The sequence below is a fragment of the Bidens hawaiensis genome, unplaced genomic scaffold, assembly GCF_021521415.1.
Source record: "Bidens hawaiensis isolate Kalapana, Puna unplaced genomic scaffold, B.hawaiensis_p1.1 tig00025981_1, whole genome shotgun sequence".
Lineage (NCBI taxonomy): Eukaryota > Viridiplantae > Streptophyta > Magnoliopsida > Asterales > Asteraceae > Bidens > Bidens hawaiensis.
In genome coordinates, this window is record NW_027494176.1 from 334036 (window position 1) to 355162 (window position 21127).

General features: G+C 34.9%; 2 pseudogenes across 1 annotated transcript; both read left to right on the forward strand.

Moving 5' to 3' along the window:
* Positions 1 to 460: 460 nt before the first annotated feature.
* Positions 461 to 6881, forward strand: LOC143572632 (transcription factor TGA2.3-like; annotated as a pseudogene). The gene is made up of 8 exons (XR_013142300.1): positions 461 to 1003; positions 1371 to 1436; positions 1697 to 1756; positions 2407 to 2484; positions 2598 to 2649; positions 3960 to 4231; positions 4935 to 5180; positions 6321 to 6881. The product of XR_013142300.1 is annotated as a transcription factor TGA2.3-like (transcript).
* A 5757-nt stretch (positions 6882 to 12638) lies between these two features.
* LOC143572626 (monolignol oxidoreductase AtBBE-like 15 pseudogene) lies at positions 12639 to 14593 on the forward strand (annotated as a pseudogene).
* Positions 14594 to 21127: the final 6534 nt, after the last annotated feature.

The window sequence follows — 21127 nt, forward strand, 5'->3', positions numbered from 1 at the left end:
CTGGAAAGTTTAACAATGTTAGATGCTAACTTTGCCAAGGACCATCTATGTTATGAAAATACGATTATCATGACCATTTGTGAATTTTTTTTCAACCATTAGGATTAATTGTGCAGTTACTAAACTTTTTTTCAACCATTAGGATCAATTGTGCAGTTACTGAACCATATTCCCGTATCTAAAACAACAAAAACAACAAAGTAATTAAAAGTTTAATGTTAAAATATAATAATAATAATAATAATAATAATAATAATAATAATAATAATAATAATAATAATTTTGCTTGTTTTTTTTCGAAGAAAGGTCTCTTTGTTGGGATAAAAAGGTCAAAATCGCAAACCACCTTGCGACCATCATCGAATCACACTCTGCAACTCCAATTCACCTTTCATTTCATTTCATTTCATTTCTAAATTCATTTGCTTCAAATCAATCACAATCATCCCAAGTTATTATCCATCACCTTTACCTTTACCTTTAACTTCATGTAAGTTCTTTAAACCCTAATCTTTGCAAGCTTCAAGACTCTTAATTTATTACTCTTTCGGGCTTTGATTATTCACTTCTTTCCTTTTTGGGAAAAAATACTCTATACCCACTTGATTTTTCACCCAACTTCACATGGGTTTTGCTTTACCTGTAGTTTTTATTAGGGTTTATTATTACTATTATTATATGTTACACTTTATGTTATTATATGGATTCATATACATACAATGTTTTGATATTATGTTTTCTCAAGATCAAGGACTTGGCGCGTGCGATTGCGAGTTTTTAATGAGGTGAAGAGTTTAATAGTATGCTGTTATTTCAGTTGAATTATAATTTATATTATGATTTTTATGTTTTTGTTTAATTATGCAGAGTCAGTTATATGCCACAAAAGAAATTGGATACAAGTTGTTTAATCATTAGTGTTATTTGAGAGTCGGTAATGGCGGAGCTCAGTCCTAGGACTGATACTTCAACCGATGGCGACACTGAAGACAAGGGTTTGGGGGTAATTTTTTTTTAACTTTTTGAAGTACTTTTAATATTATTAGGTCTGCAGATACATTAGTTACACTGCTTTGATTAACTGATAGTTGGGAATTATATCTAATGATTGTTTATAAGATAGACAAATCTTTGTGATGGGCTTGAATCGAAACGGGCCATTTTTTTAGTATGGGTTGAGACAGGCCGGGTCAGGTTGATTTATTAACATTTTTTTTATGAAACAGTAATGTTTTAGTGTTGATCTGAATCATGGAATAGAACCTTTTAGCAAGTTTCTTTGTTCAGTTCGTTTAAGACAAAATAAAGTCCTAATCGGTCCATTTAATTTGAAAGTTTTCTAAGATGCATTATTTGTGATTTTATTGCAGTTTCATAGCGGTCAGTCACATGGGCTTGTGGTTTCTGATGCTAGTGATAAGTCAAGGGATCAAAAGGTTTGGCTTTCGGTTACAAGTTCATATTTTTATTTTAATTTCTAAACATTTAATCATCAAATGTCCTAAAATGATTGCTTCAGTATCATAAATCAGAGTCCAATTTTGGAAACAAAAAGAAAATGCAGAGCTAGATTTTGTAATAAAAGAAACACAAGTACAATAAGTTGTTTTTATAGTGATTATTTTGGGACACATGATATTTTAGTAATCTTGTAATCAAGTTGTTAACTTGCTGATTCTTTAACTGTATGTTTCAGACACTTCGTAGACTTGCCCAGAATCGTGAAGCTGCAAGAAAGAGCCGCCTGCGGAAGAAAGTAAATTTTCTTTAATTTGGCTCATATGTTTTGTTACAAAGTTGTTTTACATGAACCAGAGAATTGGGGCTGTCAGTTCGTGTCTTAACGTGTTTCACAGGTTAGAAACGACGCGCTTAACACAAGTATCAAACATGAATGCGACTCGTTTAACTACTCTATATGTCGTGGCTATAAGACAGTTTTAAGTTTTATGTATCAATAAGGGAAGATGATGGGAGTCTAGCCTACTAATTTCAATTATTTAAAAAAAATATTTATTAGCACGTCTTATCGTTTCTTAAACAAGTACCCAATTGACAGCCCTACCGAGAATCATATCAAAATCATAAATCTGAACACGTCACACGTATTCACTGATTGACATGAACACATCTCATAAAACTGATTTATTTTTTCTATTTTCATATTAATACTAAAAAATTACAGTGTTTAATTATATCAATCTTGATCTTTGTTTTCTTTTTGTTCTTAAATCTTGACACAACCAGTTAAAGTTAAGAGTACTTAAGACATAAATCACATTTTTCCAAATATTACTGTTGATATGATTGTCAAATGGTTAGTCTGCTGCGGATTAATGCGTTTAATTCATGTCAAAGTATTCAAATTAATTATTCATTTGTTTTTTAAAAACTTTTGGTTTATAGGCTTATGTCCAACAGCTGGAAAGTAGTAGAATGAAGCTGACTCAACTTGAGCAAGAGCTTCAGAGAGCCCGGCAGCAAGTATGGTTTGATTAATCATTATTGTCTCCGCATTTCTTTTCAATTTTACTTCATTTTCTATTTTGAAAATCATTTCAGTTGTCTTAAATGAATTTGGTTTTCTTTTTCAAAAGGGCATCTTCATTTCAAGTTCAGGAGAACAATCTCAATCAATGAGCGGGAACGGTAAGACCTCTTGTGATTTTCAATAATTCGGTTGTACTAGTTTTAGCTTTCAATAAATTTAGCAATCTTTCTTGATTTAAGAACATAGTGTTACAATTTTAAGTAGTAAACAGTTGGAAACAGGTTAAATTAACGTGTTAGGATTGAGGCTAAATGGGTTAACCAACTTAAGAGATAGGTGAGTTCGAGTTGACCCAACCAACTCATCTCCAAACTGTTTTGACATTATGATAGGAATTGGTATGTGTTGATTGTAATAGATTGGAGTTAGGGAAGATAATAGGAACAAAATAGACTGAACGAATTGTATTACGGAAACGTAAAAAGAAAAGTTACAATAGATTCCCGGGCCTAGCCCTCTCTCACCACATACGCAGGAGCCATGGCAATGCCATCTTAAACATAAACATACTCCCCTCTCTCTATTAGCTATTAATACCTATTTATAGAAAAGTTGCACTTAACCCCTCCCAAAATACACAAATTAAATGATATTTAGACTAGAACTAGAGCATGATTTCTATCACATTACAATTAGAATTAGGGCCAAGCCAAGGGGCTTGGGCTCGAGCTGGCTCGTGTCGGATCGTTTATTTAGCAAGCTGAAAAGTTGATCTCAGGTCAGCTTGTTTATTTTAAAGAGTTGAAAATTCGAGCTCGAGCTCGGCTTGCTTATTTTAATGAGTTTTTTAGTCACTCAAGCTTGGCTAGTTTATTATAACAAGCTGTAAATTTAAGCTCGAGATCGGCTTTTCAGCTCATTAAAATATATGTGCTGAGCTCGAGCTTGACAAAAAAGCTTAAGCCGGCTCATTAGTTTGTTTGTTTTTTCTTTTTTTTTTTAATATATGTTTTTTTACAATTGAAAAGTAAAAGACAAATTTATAAACTGATGGGATTTATAATAATATATGTATTATTTTTTGTTCTATTTTTTTTAAAGATCAAGAGGCAGATTCAAATAATATTTTATTTTATTTTGGTTTTTGTTTTTGTTTTTTTTTTCAATGTTTATAATTGTTATGATTATAAATGTGTGTGTATATGTATGTATATATTAAAATTTGTGGTGTAATTTCAATGAGCCAGTTAGCGTGCGAGCCATGAACCGACACTGGCTCGGGCTTGGCTCATTTACAAACGAGCTTTTTTCCAGCGGGCCGCTAGCTTTTTGAACAGCTCTAGTTATAATATAAAAAAATTTATATAACAATATTATTTTGCACCTTTTTGAACAGTTTCCTTACTAGCTATATAGTTTTTATTTAACAAAATAACCCAACTGGCCCATTATTAAACTACTTTTGCAGGAGCGTTGGCTTTTGATGTTGAATATGGGCGGTGGCTAGAAGAACACAACCGGCGAATAAATGAGCTGAAAGGGGCAGTTAGCAATCATGCGGGTGATGGTGAACTAAGGATCATAGTTGATGGTGTAGTTGCACATTATGAGGATATTTTCAGAATCAAAAGTGATGCTGCAAAAGCCGATGTCTTTCATGTTTTATCGGGCATGTGGAAAACACCTGCCGAAAGATGTTTTCTCTGGTTAGGTGGATTCCGTTCTTCAGAACTCTTAAAGGTCAGTATCAGTTCCTGCTCATCATTTAGAATTGTGCTAAATATCTTGATTTTGATTCGTGGTTGATGTATTAGGAGTAATTTACATGTTTGGATTCATAATTATGATTTGAGGTTTTTGGATTCATAGTGGTTTTGGATTGATTTTTGAGTTTTTCGTTTCGTACTTATTTTAAAAAAAAAATTTCGCTGTCTTCTTCAAGTGCATGATGAAAAGTTAAGAATGAAAGTAATGTTTTCGTAACCGTAGTATAAAAAGTAATCTTTTTCCTTCAAAAGTCTCATTGACTGCCGGATTACTACTTCAAGCTGCATATTTTTATTTATTTAAGACTTTTATTATATTAAAATTGTAATTTGATACTAAAATAAATCAGTTACATATTTTGTTATAAATTAATTATATGTATATGTATTTTTTATTCTTAAATTAATTAATTTTTATAGTTATTCAAGGTATTATATTTTATTCAAATTGTAAATCCACACCAACACACAATTTAGTTTTAAATTTTGTTGTAAATTAGTTATGTATGCATTTTTAATTTTTAAATCGTTTACGATGCAATCCTATTTTTGAAACCGGTCCAACCAGTTGACTAGTAAGGTTACCGATTCGATAATCGATCATGCAAACACGGATAAAAACATAAATAATGACATGTGTGAAATTTGACTATGTTGCTTTTTTTTTTGGTTTGCAGCTGCTTATAACACAATTGGAACCTTTGACCGAGCAGCAGTTATTGGCAATCGGCAACCTACAGCAGTCATCACAGCAAGCCGAGGACGCGTTATCACAAGGGATGGAGGCATTGCAGCAGTCGCTAGCCGAGACCATAGCCGGATCTCTCGGTACCTCAAATTCATCGGGCAATGTAGCCAACTACATGGGCCAGATGGCTATGGCTATGGGTAAACTAGGAACCCTAGAGGGCTTCATTCGACAGGTCGATTGATCATCTAAATCCTGAACTTTAAACCCTAGGGGTGTAAACTAGCTTAGCCTAGCCAAGCCCGAGCTCAAACAGGCTCGAGTTCGGCTCATTCTAAAGCTCAAGCTCGGCTTGTGATTAGTTTTTCAAGCTTGATCTCAGCTCGGGCTTGGGTCGTTTATTAGTTGTTAATTAATTTGCTATATGTTTTTAAATTATAGTTTTTAGATATAACATAATATATATTATTTTGTCATAATTTAATATATAATAGTAGTTATCATATAAAAATCTATAAATATAACATTAATAATAAACTCGTGTAGGTTCATGAATGAGCTTATCTCCTTTTTGGGCTTGAATCATACTGAAAACCGAAAATTCGGTGGTTTGCTTTTAAAAATAATTTGGGTTCGGTGTTTTTCATTTTTATGATTTTCGATTTTTACAATGGGTTCTGTACTGTTTCGGTTTTACCATTGCCCATGAACTTTTTAGAGTGAAAAAAAAGTCTAAAAATATTGAATTTCGGTCTAAAAGTTTTTATTAGTTAATGATTGATTAATTATTTTATATTTGGGCTAAATATATCGGGCTACACCACTTGTTAATTTCTTATACATTACTTGGCATTCAGAAATCAAAATTATAATCCATAAATTCAATAACAAACATTCAAAGTAAACGGTTATATCAGTTATTCGTTTTTTTTTCCGGTTTTTAGAAAATACAAAACCGAAACCAAACTTGAAATTTGGTTTTCAGAAAATACAAAACCAAACTGATGTTTTTTTGTATGATCCAGTTATTTCGGTTGGTTATGTTGGTTAATTTGGTTTTGGTTCGGTTTTTTGCTAAATATTTTGGGCTACACCATTTGTTGATTTCTTATAATTTACTTAGCATTCAGAGATCAAAATTATAATCTTGAAGATGAATAACAACATTAAGAAAATAAACTATTCTTTCAGTTATTTGTTTTTCAGAAAATACAAAATCGAAACGACACCATAAAATTCGGCTTTCAGAAAATACGAAACCGAACCGTCTGTTTTTTTGTATGATTTAGTTATTTTTTTTTCGGTTCAGTTATGTCGGTTAATTTTGGGTTTTATACTCACCCCTCTTAAAAAGTTTATTCTATCCTTTGACCAGGCTGACAACTTGAGGGCAACAAACCTTCCAACAAATGCATAGGATATTAACAACTCGCCAGTCTGCTCGAGCACTCATTGCCATTCATGACTATTCATCTCGGCTTCGGGCTCTGAGCTCATTATGGCTCGCGCGGCCTCGTGAGTGACCAAATCAGTTCTTGTACCCCAAGTTGTTGTACCAGTTAAAAACAAGAAGATAACTTCATGTGCAAGAAAGTAAAGATTTGTAACAAACAGGAAGTGAAGCAAAAGCATATATATATCAGCCATCCAATTCTTGGTCTCATTTGTAGAATCTTCTTTAATAGTGTTAAGTTTTTTTTTTTTTTTTTTTTTTTTTTTTTTTTTTTTTCTATGAATGGTTTTTCAACAACTATTAACTTATAAATTACAATAATTTGGTGACAGCTTTGGGATTGGTTTGTGTTTTGGCACTAGTATGTTGTAATATAGTAGACAGTCTTTGTTAATAGCAAGCAACTATAGTTTGTGATTACATGTTTCTTGATGTTTTGTTGTCATTTTATGTACAACTCGAATAGATGTTTGAACGCTCGATTTAATCCAAGTTTTGACCGGTTTTATATAGTGGGTTAAATAGTTACTTGCGTTAGTTACAATATCGAAAATCGTCTTTTAACTGTATGTTTAGTGCATGAATCTTTAGAATGGCACCAATATAAAACTTATAATAGTTTCAATAGTTTAAAATGCCCGTGTTAATAGTTTAAAGTGTCAATTATTTTGTTTATCTTTTGTTCTCAAATTATAAAACTTGGTATATATGTTTAGCTCGTGATAAAAGAAGTGAATGAAAATGATAGAATGTAAGAGGTGATAAAGATGGTAAAACCTAAATTAAATTTCAGTTTTAAAAAAGTAACTGTTTGAAGTGGGAAAAATAAACTTTAAAATGTTTACACTTCTTAAATAATATCTTCTAAATCTAAATATTACCCTTTTTAAAAACTTTGAAAAAGATCTATAGGTTAACCCACTTAAAAAATAACGGTTCTATTAGCCTACCAAAAGTTAGTTATTTACTTGTCGTGCTCGTGTCTTGTCGGAAACTGCCTTCACCAACTCTAACATAGTTTTAAATTAACGCTAGTTGTAAATTATAATCCGTTGTAAATCGCGATACTATAAATTCTATAAATATGAGTGCAATATAGTTTTATTGCATTGGCCAATTAGAAAAGGGCATTATGAATGTAACTTTTGTGGATTTTTAAAATGACTAGTTTTAGTTCCAAATGACAAATAATGCTATTAGACCGTCTGCAGTGGCCGTGTTTTGGGCCCAAAAACGCCCGTGCACCCCCCCCCGGCCCATTTTGGGTGAGTTATTTTCCAAGTATTTTGACATCACGTTGACATGACACAAGTTTTTAAAAAAAGGATCGTTGGTATAATGGGAATATTAAAAAAAAGCCATTTTATTTATTATATAAACCGACAACTTCACCATCTTTGACCTTTTCATCCACTTTCATTTTTTACCCGACAAATATGAATCCATGGAACAATTTTATGCTCGGTTTCGGTCAATACTCCTGACAACCCGACTCAAATTATCCCGACCCAAAAAATCCACAACTGAACACCACCCAAACAACCCCTCAATTTACGTACATGGTTGATGTTAATTACGACCCAAGCATGAGGCATACATGGAACTGCTTGGTTCCGGTTTTCCATTACCGAACACGATGTCCGGTTTCCAAAATCCGGGCACGATGGCCGGTTTCGAACAAGATGAAGAAGAGACGGTGCCGGATACATAACCCGATCCGAAGACTCGTACCGGTCGAGCCAACATGAAAAAGGCGGAGGCTCACGTGAAATAAAACACACAGGGTATGTTTGGCATGAAGCTTTTAGGAGCTTCAAGCTTCAAGCTTTTAAGGAAAAACTTATACTCAATTAAAAGTTTTGTTTGTCCCAAGGAGTTTGAAGCTTTCAGGTCAGCAGAAAAAGCTTAAAGCTTCTACTAGTAGCGTTTAAAAAAAGCTACAAGCTTTTAGGATTGTAATTTACTTAAATAACCTTCCAAAATAAATACATTTAATATTATTATTTTTAGTTATGCCCATTTTAGCAATTTTATACATTTTATTAAAAGTTCCAGCTACTCTGCCAAACATCTAAATATATTTAAAAAGTTACAGCTAGCAGCCACCAGCTAGCAGCTTCCAGCTAGTTTTGCCAAACATACCCACAAAGAAACCCCCCGACGAACCTCGGGCTAAAAAGGAAACTATATCATGGACAACGGACGAGCGTGGCTAGCGATATCAGAAGATCCCAAATGTTGTAAGTGTTTAATATTATTCTTATTGTTTTATTTTGTTCTTTTTTTTTGTTAAAAATTATATTAAATTTGTAGTAATATTTATTTAACTACTTTTTGTAGCCAACTATCAAGCGTCCGACGTTTTTTTGGAAATTTTTTTAGAGATCTTCAAAGAAATTAGAGGAGACTCGCGCGAGAGAAAAGATTCAATAATGCAAATGGACCGACATAAACTAGAGATGCCAAAATTTTCATTCGATTTATGGTCGAAATAGAGAGGTTGGGGTAGTGGTGCCGGTGATGCGGAGATTATTGAAAAAGGTCTAAGACCTCGTCTTTGGTTGATCTAGAGACACGAATGAATCTTGAAAGGAACCACGCCTCGCAAAAGGAAACTAGATTGGACCAAAAGCAATTCTTACTTTAACTAAACAGTTATGAAAGACTTAAAAATTTCTAGTTGAATTTACTAATCAGGTATATTTTCCACGTTTATAGGAGTGCATCTATGTTACTACTTTGCGAATATGATACTTTTTGGGCATTTATGATAATATCAAGTCTTATTCCTATTTTCGTATTTTTCATTTCGGGATTTGGCTTCGAGTAGCAAAGGACCGGAGAAACTTTCTAGTTATGAATCAGGTATAGAACCAATAGGCGATGCTTGGTTACAATTTAGAATCCACTATTATATGTTTTCTCTAGTTTTTGTTGTTGAAACGGTTTTTCTTTATCCATGGGCAATGAGTTTCGATGTATCGAGATCCGATGCTCGTAACTTCAACTTAAACGACAATGATGTTGAGCATGCCGTTGAGATGTCTTCGAGATTCGACGAGTGTTGGTGCCGATATGGCAGGACAACTCGAAGAAATGAATTGTCGACTCCAAGATATACATGCCTTGGTTATGAATGTCTTCAAGTCAATAAAAAGGTCACGATGTTATTTTAGTGAGGCAAATTGACACTGTAACACCGTGAAAATTTCGAGTTCAAAGTATCAACTTTTCAAAGTCTAGGGACTAAAATTGCCAAATTCCAAAGTTGAGGGTCTAAATTGTAAAATCTAATTTTCCTGACCCATCGCGGTACGCGACAGGTCAGAAGAGACTCCCATCGCGGTACGCGATGGGGAGTCTGACACAGTGTGACACGTGTGCCACGTGGCACACGGTGGCACTATGTACTGCCACGTGTCACCACGTGGCAACACTGTCGCCACGTGTTGCCACGTGGAGCGGTGACTGCCACGTGTCGACACGTGGCAGGCCTACACCTCTGCGTCATCAACCCTACGTCGCGGTACGCGACGGGGTGCTTTTGAGCTGGGCGCGGTACGCGATGGGACACCAGAGTTTGCCTATAAATAGCAAGGTCGGGATCTCACTCTTGGCACACTAAAACCTGCTCTCCTTTCTCTCTACAATACCACAATCGTATACTCGATTTGCCTCGATAAACGTGCCTTGTTCCCTCGTAAAACGTGTCCCGAACCTTCAATTGTGTACCAACGATTCTTTGAAGTTTGTGCCACCCTCCACCCTCATTTATCAAGAAGGCGTTGTTGTAATGGCAAAGAGTCCCGAAAGACATGCCGACGAGTGTTGAAGTTGGCATATCAAAGTTGATCGAGAAAAGTAAAGCGGCGTCGGAGTGCTGCTCATTTCTCTAGAGTTTCTATACGCCATTAAGGTTAGGCGTAATAATGAATTCAATATAATTCAATATTATATTAAAGGCTTAAGCCTTAAGTCGAAGTTATACTCGATGCCTCGATAAAAGAAAAGAAAAGAAAACATAACAAAGAAACAAATGAAAGTTTGAGTATTGAATGTTGTGAACTACATATATATGTGTGTAAGTATATATGTATATATATTATTTGTTATGAAAATATTATTTAATGAATAAAGAGTATTCTTAAATAATAAAAAAAAGATTACGTTTCTTGGAGAAGAAAAAACGTCGGGTTTTCAATATAAACTAAAAGTTTATAATTTACTTTTAAACAAGAGGTTTTCAAGTAAATAAGAATTGAACTAAAGGTTCAATCGAGGATTGAGATATAAGACTAAAGGTCTTAAGCTGAATCGTGTATCCGACTAACAAATATTTATACTCGTAACTATAGGTTCGAGATAAAGAAAGGGAAAGACCCTTGGACGGTGAGTGAAGCCGATCCTAAAGAGATAAGGTGAATACGCCCCCAAACTTTTAAACTTGTTTTTTTTAAATGAGTCAAACTTGTTATATGAAATTGTTTACAAGGAACTATGTGTTCCTAAAACCTTTATAACTATGGGTATAAACCTAGCCCTCAGGCTGTGGTATACGTATGTCTGGATCCTTACATAGGTGGTACTATGCGATGTATGGGCATGATCGCACCACCCTTGGTCGTAGGACGCTCTATTGCAGAGAGTACGACCGTATGTGTATATTTACGGGTACTTAATTAAGTCGAACGCTGCGGTGTTTGCTGAGGTGACCTAGCGTAGAGGATCTAGTTTATAATGTGATATTTGACTTTGTTATTCCTAAGCCACGTTGGGCCGAGGCAGGCGTAGTCTCGAGGGGTAATAAAGTAAAAAAAAGTTATTTTGCGTCAGCGTATTCACCAGCATTCGTTGCTGACGTATTTTCTTACATTTTGCAGGTGAACAAGTTTAGCGCTTGGAGTGTTGAAGCGCTATTGAAATATCCGATGGCTCGGATTTATTTTGTAAACCTAATATGGTGGTTTGTAAATATTAAACACATAAATAATTTGTTAACTTAAACGGGTGTTTATAATCCCGTCTTTATATAAGTTACATTTTTGATCCTTAAAGTTTATAAGTCTTCCGCAAACTCAACGCAACTTTGATTTATTTATAAATTTTTTTAAACATGTTTTAGGTGACTTGTTATGAAGAAATAGAAATAATGCTACATGACACTCCACCTTAAATAAGTGGTTTGTTACGAGAATAATAAAGATTTTTGTTTTGTAAATTAAGGTTTATCACTATAAAACTTGTGTCTATATAAATTTGACTTTTATTTCCAGTTTATGAAATAAGAAACACGGTATTTTGAGCTCTGAATTTTTTAAACTACGGTCCTGGCGAATTTTTTCGCTGCCAGATATTTCAAAAAACACCGACACCATTGTTCGCCTTCGCAGCCCCTGCTCGGGATATGGGGTCAATTCTCACCTGTTACAAAACCTATGATGTGTTTTATTCATGAGGGTGGGATGATGTAGTGGCTTAGTTGCACGTCAGTGGTTAAATAACAAAATTAAAATAAGATTGAATATTAAAAGAACTGACTTGTACGTGGAACACATGTTTTAGGTGTTTTATGTTCAACGAAAGGATATATGTTCATAATTTAAGGAATATGCTAGCATGTGATGCGACTAATAATAATATTCTATTTCCATGTAACTTACATGATTAAAATATATATATTCCATTCAACTATTCAAGATCAAGCTATAATTAGCATTAATACAAGACTTGCAGATGCAACATATGTTGAGGATCAGAAGTTATCAACGTTGAAGTAAAGATGACTCAAACTATATTACACTTTCTACTAATTAATCTTTCATATAAAAATGATAAACTAAACTAATTTACAGTTTTTACAATATGTCAATTTTTTATAAAAAAATGGTTAAACAAGAAGTAAAACTGGAAAATATTACTTAGAATACATTAAAATAGTATGAAAATATTATATTTAAATTTCTTTCATTTAATAAACTTTAAAACACATATAATTAATCATTTTAATCACTAAAACTCTTATATTTTACCCTTTGTCTTTAAAAACCCAACTAAAAACAATTCTACAGCTGTAATATCTTAATATTTTATCTTCACAACACTTTTTTCAAGAAGACTTCTCATATAATAACAAAACAAAAGTATGTTTTAATTCTTTACTTAACCCACTTATTATTTTAATATATTAATATTCAATGATTTAAGACTACAAAGGCTTGAAACTAAGCAAACTCATGTTTCAGGAAAATTATTTTAAACGTTTAACAAGTTTTATGAAGCTTGTAAGTTGTCTTAAGTTGACTTCACCTTATTAATCATCAAAAGTTTTTGTATATATGAGGCTGATGGTTATTCAACTGTTATGAAGAAAACATGGAGCAGCTACATATTATTACTCAAACTCTACTACATCTTTTACTAGTTCTTACTTTGATCTCTACAACAATTTCAGATCCACTGGCAGATAATTTTCTTCAATGCCTCTCTCAAGATCCAAATGTCACAACCTCCGATTTCGTATACACCGAAAACAACACAGAATACTCATCTGTTCTTCAGTCAACCATTATAAACCTTAGATTTTCCACATCTACAACTCCAAAACCACTAGCTATAGTCACACCCTTAACATATTCCCATGTACAATCTACAATACTTTGTTCAAAAAGTTTCAATATTCAAATTCGAATTCGAAGTGGCGGACATGATTACGCAGGCCTTTCATACACTTCATATGATCAATCATCTTTTGTTGTTCTTGACCTCAGAGAATTGAGGTCAATAACAATCGACTCGGATCAGAACACTGCGTGGGTCGAAACTGGTGCAACTGTTGGTGAATTTTATTATTGGGTGTCCCAAGCAAGTCAAAATCTCGGATTTCCAGCAGGGATCTGCACAACTGTCGGTGTCGGTGGTCAAATAAGTGGAGGTGGATTTGGGACTATGATAAGAAAGTATGGTATAGCAGCTGATAATGTCATCGATGCTAGGATCGTTGATGCGAATGGGAGACTTCTTGATCGAAAATCGATGGGGGAAGATCTGTTTTGGGCGATTAGAGGCGGCGGTGGTGGAAGTTTTGGTGTTGTGGTTGCTTGGCAAGTGAATCTTGTTTATGTTCCTGATAAAGTTACAGTTTTTAGTCTTTCCAAGACTATAGAACAAGGCGGTTCGAGTCTTTTTAACAGGTGGCAGTATATTGGACACAAACTAAGTGAAGATTTATTCATAAGAACTATAATACTACCTACTTTCAATGAGGCAGGAAACAGAACACTTCAAGTAATATTCAATTCGATGTTTTTTGGAAACGTCGATAAGCTCATTGAAACTGTAACAGACAGCTTCCCTGAGTTGGGATTACAGGAAAGCGACTGCAGTGAACTGAGTTGGATCGAATCGGTACTCTTTTTTGATAACTATCCAAAAGGGCAAAGCATTGATGTCCTTAGAGACAGGACACCCCAGCCCAAAAGTTACTTTAATGCTAAATCCGACTATGTGAAAGAACCGATACCTGAGGAGAAACTAGACGAGATATGGAAATGGTGTTTGGAGGGAGAGAACCCGATCCTTATAATGGAACCGCATGGTGGGAAGATGGACGAGATTGAAGAGACGAGAATTCCTTACCCTCATCGAAAAGGGTATTTGTATAACATACAATATTTCGAGAAATGGGATGATGGGAGCGTTGAAGCATCAGAAAAGCGTATAAGTTGGATGAGAAAGATGCACCAAAATATGACACCGTATGTGTCAAAGAACCCAAGAGCAGCTTATGTGAACTACAGGGATTTGGATTTAGGTGTCAATGATAATGCAGATAATACAAGTTACTTGAATGCGATGACGTGGGGAAACAAGTATTTCGATGACAACTTTGAGAGGTTAGCACTGGTGAAAGGTGTTGTTGATCCAGATAATTTCTTCTTCTTTGAGCAGAGCATCCCGCCTTTGATTACGAGTGAAGAGAACAGTCATGATGGCTCATACGAAAGCCTGTGACTTTAAGAGCCGCTAGATCATGTTTCTTATAAGTAATCGGTACTTGTTTCTAATGTGATGAATAAATCAGATATTCTTAAGATGGTTGATAAATTATTGTCTTGAATAAAGTTGTTGGATGATGAGTTCCACTGCTTTGCATAAATAAATGATTTGATTTTTCTAAAACATCTGTATGCTATTGACCAATACCAAGTAACACTTGTGATTTTGGAGGAATAAATTATGCACTGCTTGCGGTGCGCGCATATAATGTATATATGTGTGAATCCTCGGGTGGGCAAAAGTGAAATTGCTCTAATTTTGACGTTATTTTACTAATCTCGTGAAAATAACGTTAAAAGTGACGGAAGGTTAATCAGGCATCATGTGGTGGCGTTGATAGTCGAAAGACAAGGGTACATGCACCAATCAGCCGGTGTCCCGACGATTGAGTGCTATGTGTCTTATGTCCAAAGCTTGATGCAAAACTACTATCGAGCCGAGGGTCTCACCGGAAGCAGTCTCTCTATCCCTATGGGGCAGAGGTAAGGCTGTCTATATCTTACCCTCCTCAGACCCTATCATAGCTTTGCTATTGATGGGATATACCGAGTACGATAATGATGATATTGTAATCTTTTTCTTTCAGCCTTCACTATATTTAAATTTATCGGTTTACAGCCCACTTGTCTTTTATTTTGATTATTTAAACATGTTTTTCCCATTTGACTTCCAACCATTTGTTTCCTTTTATTGGTACCATGTATTCAGCTCTAACAAATAACCATGTGCCATGTGCAATATGTATTTTTCTAATTAATCTACGGTTTTCGTTCCAGTAGTTTGTTTAAATATGCAGTTTTAGCCAAATAGTTTTAAATATACGATTTTCGTCTATGTGGTTTTATTTCACTTGCAATTAAACCCGAATTCATTAACCCCGTTAAATCTGATCGTTATCAATGTGTCCCTCACGTGAGATGCAATTTTGTCATTTCCCTCCCCAAATAAACCCCAGTCCTAATTCGCAAGCCCCCTCACGTGAAGAACTGGGGTGTATATTGGGGAAAAAAGGACAAAACTACCCTTCACGTGAAGGGCACGCTGATGGGTTTAACGAACAGACTTAACGGGATTAGGATTTGGGGTTTAATTGAAAGTAAAATGAAACCACATGAACGAAAATCGCAAATTTAAAACTTTTGGACTAAAACCGCAAATTTATACAAACCACAAGAACGAACGGCAGTTCACTCTTTGCATTAACTATATCATATATATTCTCCCATATATTTGGCTGGTATTTGACTTAATTCTTCGGTAAGTGTAATACAAATTATAAAGATTTGTAATTCTAAATAATGCAATGAAGACAGCCTATGATATCCTAATTAATAAATCCCTGATTTAGGTTTTCCTAGTTAGAACACCTCGAGTACTTTTTTCTCTCACCCGTCCTGCCTGCCTTAGGTGGTAGAAGAGCTTTAACCATCATGATAGCATGCTACGTTGGAGTTACACGTATTCCCATTCTTATGATGGATATCGTGGATTTGATTATTTGTGACATGCGTTAGAGGATCTCTCTGTTAAAGCCGACAAGCTCAATATAATCGTTGAAGAACTACGCGATGTAAATATGTAATCGTAGGTGGCGGTAACGTACAAAAATCATGAGGGTCAAGAGATATGTTTAATTTAATGATCATTCCAATGTTGAAACTAATTCTCCCAACGATGATGATGTACCACATCATGATAAGAGATTGACAACATGAGTAAGGAGGCTCTAAATTACTTCATATCTGAGGTGACTAATAGAATACATAATATTTAAAATATTGTATAGTAATATAGTATTGATTCCAAAATTAGAGCCTTAATCTAAGGTGAATTGTTGTATACATTGTATCTATCTATATGAATGAAGGAGGTTGATGAGTCAGGCATTCAGAACATATATTGCGATATTATACTCTTACATGGTATTGATCCATCTCCTCCCCTAAACCCTAGTCGCTATTTTTTTACCTCTCCATCTCTTTCCTGTAGCATCCATATTCTTTCACTTTCCAATCTGTTTTCACATCTCCATGGCCACTATCCACCCCGCCTTAACCTTAACAATATACGAAACTTCATCCCCATTACACTTGACCTGCAAAATGATCAATACACATCATCGGTTGAACTTTTCACCATTCATTGTACCGTATTTGAAGTGCTCGATCATATATTTACCCTTGAACAATCTGCCTCTACGACAACAGACAAGGAGAAAGGCAAAGAATAGACTGCTTTGATTTCTTGGGGTCGACTAGATGCCATTGTCAAGCAATGGATCTATGGCACGATCTCGAACAACCTGCTAATGTTAGTTATCGAGCCTAATGCTACAGCTAAAGACACATGGGAAGCCATTGCGCATCTTTTCCAGACAGCCAAGCAGCCTGTGCTCTTGCTTTGAAGAATCGCCTCACAAACACCAGGCTGGAATCGTTTCCCAACGTCTCCGCATATTGACAGGAACTAAAGGTACAATGACCGATCCGGATTTAGTGCTACAAATGGTAACCGGCCTGACAAATACTGATATGATAAAATTGGCATGTTGATTGGTCAAACAGTTCCCTTTCCCACCTTCTATCAGGCATGGTCCAGGTTAACTCTTGAAGAAACCCAAAGAGCCAGCCATATTACCACTCCTTTAACAAGAACGACTCTTCATACAACCGTGACCCAACCATCAACCCATTCACATCGAAACACTCATGGACGTGGTTTCACTGAACATCGCGGATCTTATGACACTCATGGATCGGGTAGAGGACCTGGTGGTCGATGTCACACCCCGACCAAAGACGGCGGAACATGCCGGGTGCAACGGATTGCTTAAGAACACAAGACACTATTAAAATGACAATATTTAAACAACTAATTCATTTCATTTAATCATCAAAAGTAACACAACATCGTTCATACAAAATAACACCAAATGCAAGAATTTAAATTGTTCATTCTTCTAATAACCTAAACGGTCTCAAAATAAAATAGCGTCTTCAAACTCCAAGCAACCAATAATCAAACCTGTAACAATGCATAAAATATAATTTGTCAACACGAATGTTGGTGAGCAATTTCATAGTTTTGAGTATATATAATATGAGGCAAAATCCACAACTCGTATACGAAACTATAAATAAAAGCAATAACTGCGGTATATAATTCATAAATAAATGTCACACCCTCAAAATCCACTAACGGAGTTTTACCGTCAGAGGGTGTGAACTGGCAGGATCGGAATCATCAGTTATAATCAAACCATAAAATAAAGTTTCAAAACCATGAAAACGTTTACGAGTAATTAAATGCGGAAGCGTAAAAACATTTAATCAAAAGTTGCGTCACGCAGGACGACTTAAAACCAAAGATAACCGTTAAAAATAAGTTTGCAGGACAAAAGCGTTTTCAATCAATGCATGTTCCTAAACCGCGCGCCCGCCTCGGCTACCTGAGAATAACATACTAAAAGTGTCAACACAAGGTTGGTGAGTTCACAAGTTATATAAAAATAAATCGTTTAGCGTTTGCGTTCAGCGTTACAGCGTTTTGCGTTACAGCGTTACAGCGTTTTGCGTTACCAGATAGTGTTATGTCAAATTATATATCGATAGGTAGCTAGTCTATACAACAAGTATTACTAAGTGTTCGACACCGAAGCTGACTCGTTTAATAAGTGCCTTGTCACCAGGTCCTCCAGACCATGGTACGTGTTAGCCAAAATTACACCCGCTCGACCTCCAGTCGAGTTTAGCGTTGGGTGGGGTTTGTCAAACCCAGTAGTACTACTCAACAGTGACTCGCTATTCTAAATATTAACCGGTTCGATGTGTAGGACTTCAAATATTTCGTTTGCCACTTAGCCTTTACAAGTGATATATAATTTATAACAAAATCTTAAGTGCGTTGTGGAGTATGTTATCTCCCCCAAGTGAAAAACGTTTGAAAACAGTTTAAAGAGGGGAAAGTGAAACTCACTGTTTGCGAAGAATTTCCCAAAATAAATCACCAAGATGCGCGTCACCGAAAAACTCTCTCTAATGTTCTAAAACAACAAAGAGATTTTTCTAAGTGTCGGAATATTATCGAGTCTCTAGACCCGGCACATAATACCTATGCACATAACATGTTTCGTGTTTCGTTTGTGAATCGTGGGTGACTTAAACAAGTGTTTTTGTGACACATTACATGTGTAAGCAATCATATACGTGTCATGTATTCATAACGTACGTTACTAGCAATTATTCCCCGTAAGGGCATTTTGGTCAACAAATAACAATTAACTAGCCATTATTCCCCATGAGGGCAATTTGGTCAAATCATGGCAATCAATTAGAAATTATTCCCCGTAAGGGTATTTTGGTCAAAACATAACAATTATATAACAAGTATCATGTTTCATGCATTTTTACACAACTCAGCAGCTAGTTTCACCGAGACAGAAATCCTACTAGAAAGATTGTACTATTTCACCGATCATAGCATCTCAATTAATTACCAAAAATCATCACAGAAGCACATATGTCTTAGGTTTCCAGAACATATTTTATTACATTTTTATTCCTCACAGTTTTCTCACAATCATCAAATCATTACATCAAACTCGTAACAGTCAAATTCATGCGCAACAGAATGTTATTTGCAATACCCGTTAAACGAAAAATCCAATGAATGCAAGACCACTTGGGTTAGGTTCCTAACTCAATGAGTCAACTTCCAGAAGTGGAACCAACCCAATTGGTCTCGTATTTCATGAGATATAACATTTACAACATAACCTAACAGCAGGTCTAACAGCTCAGCTTTGCACAACGTTTTTGTAAAATCATAAAAGTTAACCTTTACTTGTCCAAAAATTACAAATTTATATTCTATAGAAACTAGACTCAACCTAGTTTACTGTAGTACCAATAATCTCAACCAATTTTCATGTTTACACTTCGTTACAGTCACTTAAACATCAAATACACATTCTGTCCAGAAACTGTTTGCATCCAAACTCAATATATTCACAACCTATGAACTATCATGCATTCATATGATCCTCTAAACTCCATAAACACCATCCATGCACATCAATTACATATTACATACTTGATTAGGGTTTGTGTTTGAACTCAAATCAAAGACACAACAATCAACATGCAACAAGATTCAATCTAGTTATCAATTCATCATTCAATCAACCACAATCATATTAGCTATACACACTCACAAAATCGGCAGCTTAGGGTTTGTGGTTAACCCAACAAACATCAAAATCAAGCAACAAGAATGTATAGGAAACTCAAATATACCTTCCTAGCACCTAGTTCTTCAATCAAGGGCTTGAATTGATGTTGTATGTGTGTGTATTGATGGACGGCAGCCAAGGGACAAGGGGGTGGGGTTTGCGATCAGAAACTTGGGAGAAGAATAATAATAGTTAGGGTTAATTGTTAAGGATCTATTTATAAACACACAAGTTACACTCAAGTCCCTCCACTTCTAAGTATTACTTTTCTAGCCTAACTAACTTGTTTTCATCTTGAGTTAACGTTTATAACCATGTTATCATCTAACACATAAGTCTAACACATAATTATCACATAATTACTGTTTTGACGTTTTTCGTTTATTTATCAATCGTTTGCGTCAACTCGTTTGCGTTTCGGTGCAATTCCCGAAAGACTACACATGTAGTAAGTGTTAAGCGTCATTTAAACCCTAGTTTAAATGTAATGAAGTGTGCGTTATAGATTTAGTGATCTTAAGTTTGAATTGACGGAGTTGAGTTAACGGAGTTAACCTGAAATTGACGATTGTCACAATAAATGAGGATCATTTCTAATTGGTATAAATATACTCAGATAATAAGGCCCTATTCTACTAGCACATGTTTGATCATACTTATTGAGGCTCAACAACAACAAAATAAACACTCGTGCACGTAAAACATATGAAACATATAACACACAATAGAGCAAGTATTCTAAGTATCATACATCCTAGAGTTTGTGGTTTGAGGATAGAGTATCTTAAATCATTTTTATTTTGAGTAGGTATGCATGTTACCCCCAAAGTACGAAAAGGGAAAACGGGGGATGAAATGTACTCACGCGAAATAAGTAACTTGTAGGATTAGTTGCGAATAAAAGGAAATGTAAGTTTAACGAGCAAGACCTAGATTAAAAAGGGTCTTAATTTAGTTGATGGATCTTAAAATATTTAAAGTAAAATAACATAACAAGTAAGGCAAATAATTAAAATTAGTTTATAATATAGTTTTAGAGAAAAATACGAGATTCGGTGGCCCAAAACACAACTAGTGTGTCTTAAGCGAGTGAACCCGGTTTAGTTCGGTCTTGGTTCGGTCCTTGACTCGGAATAAAACCGAGGATGGTTACCACATACCCAATACCATAGAACTTATTAAAATAATTTAGAAATGATAATACTCAAGTATTACATAGAACATGTTAATAATAAAGTATTTAAACAAGAGTTCGGTTTTGGTTCGGTCCTTGACTCGGAATGAAACCGAGGATGGTTGTCACATACCCAAATACCGTTGAACTATTAAAATGATTTGGAAACTAAAATGACTATAAATTAAACAATAATTATAAGCTTAAACAAATTTAAAGTGTTAATAAGGACTATAATAGTCCTCCATGTAGCCTTGCCTAGCAATACAC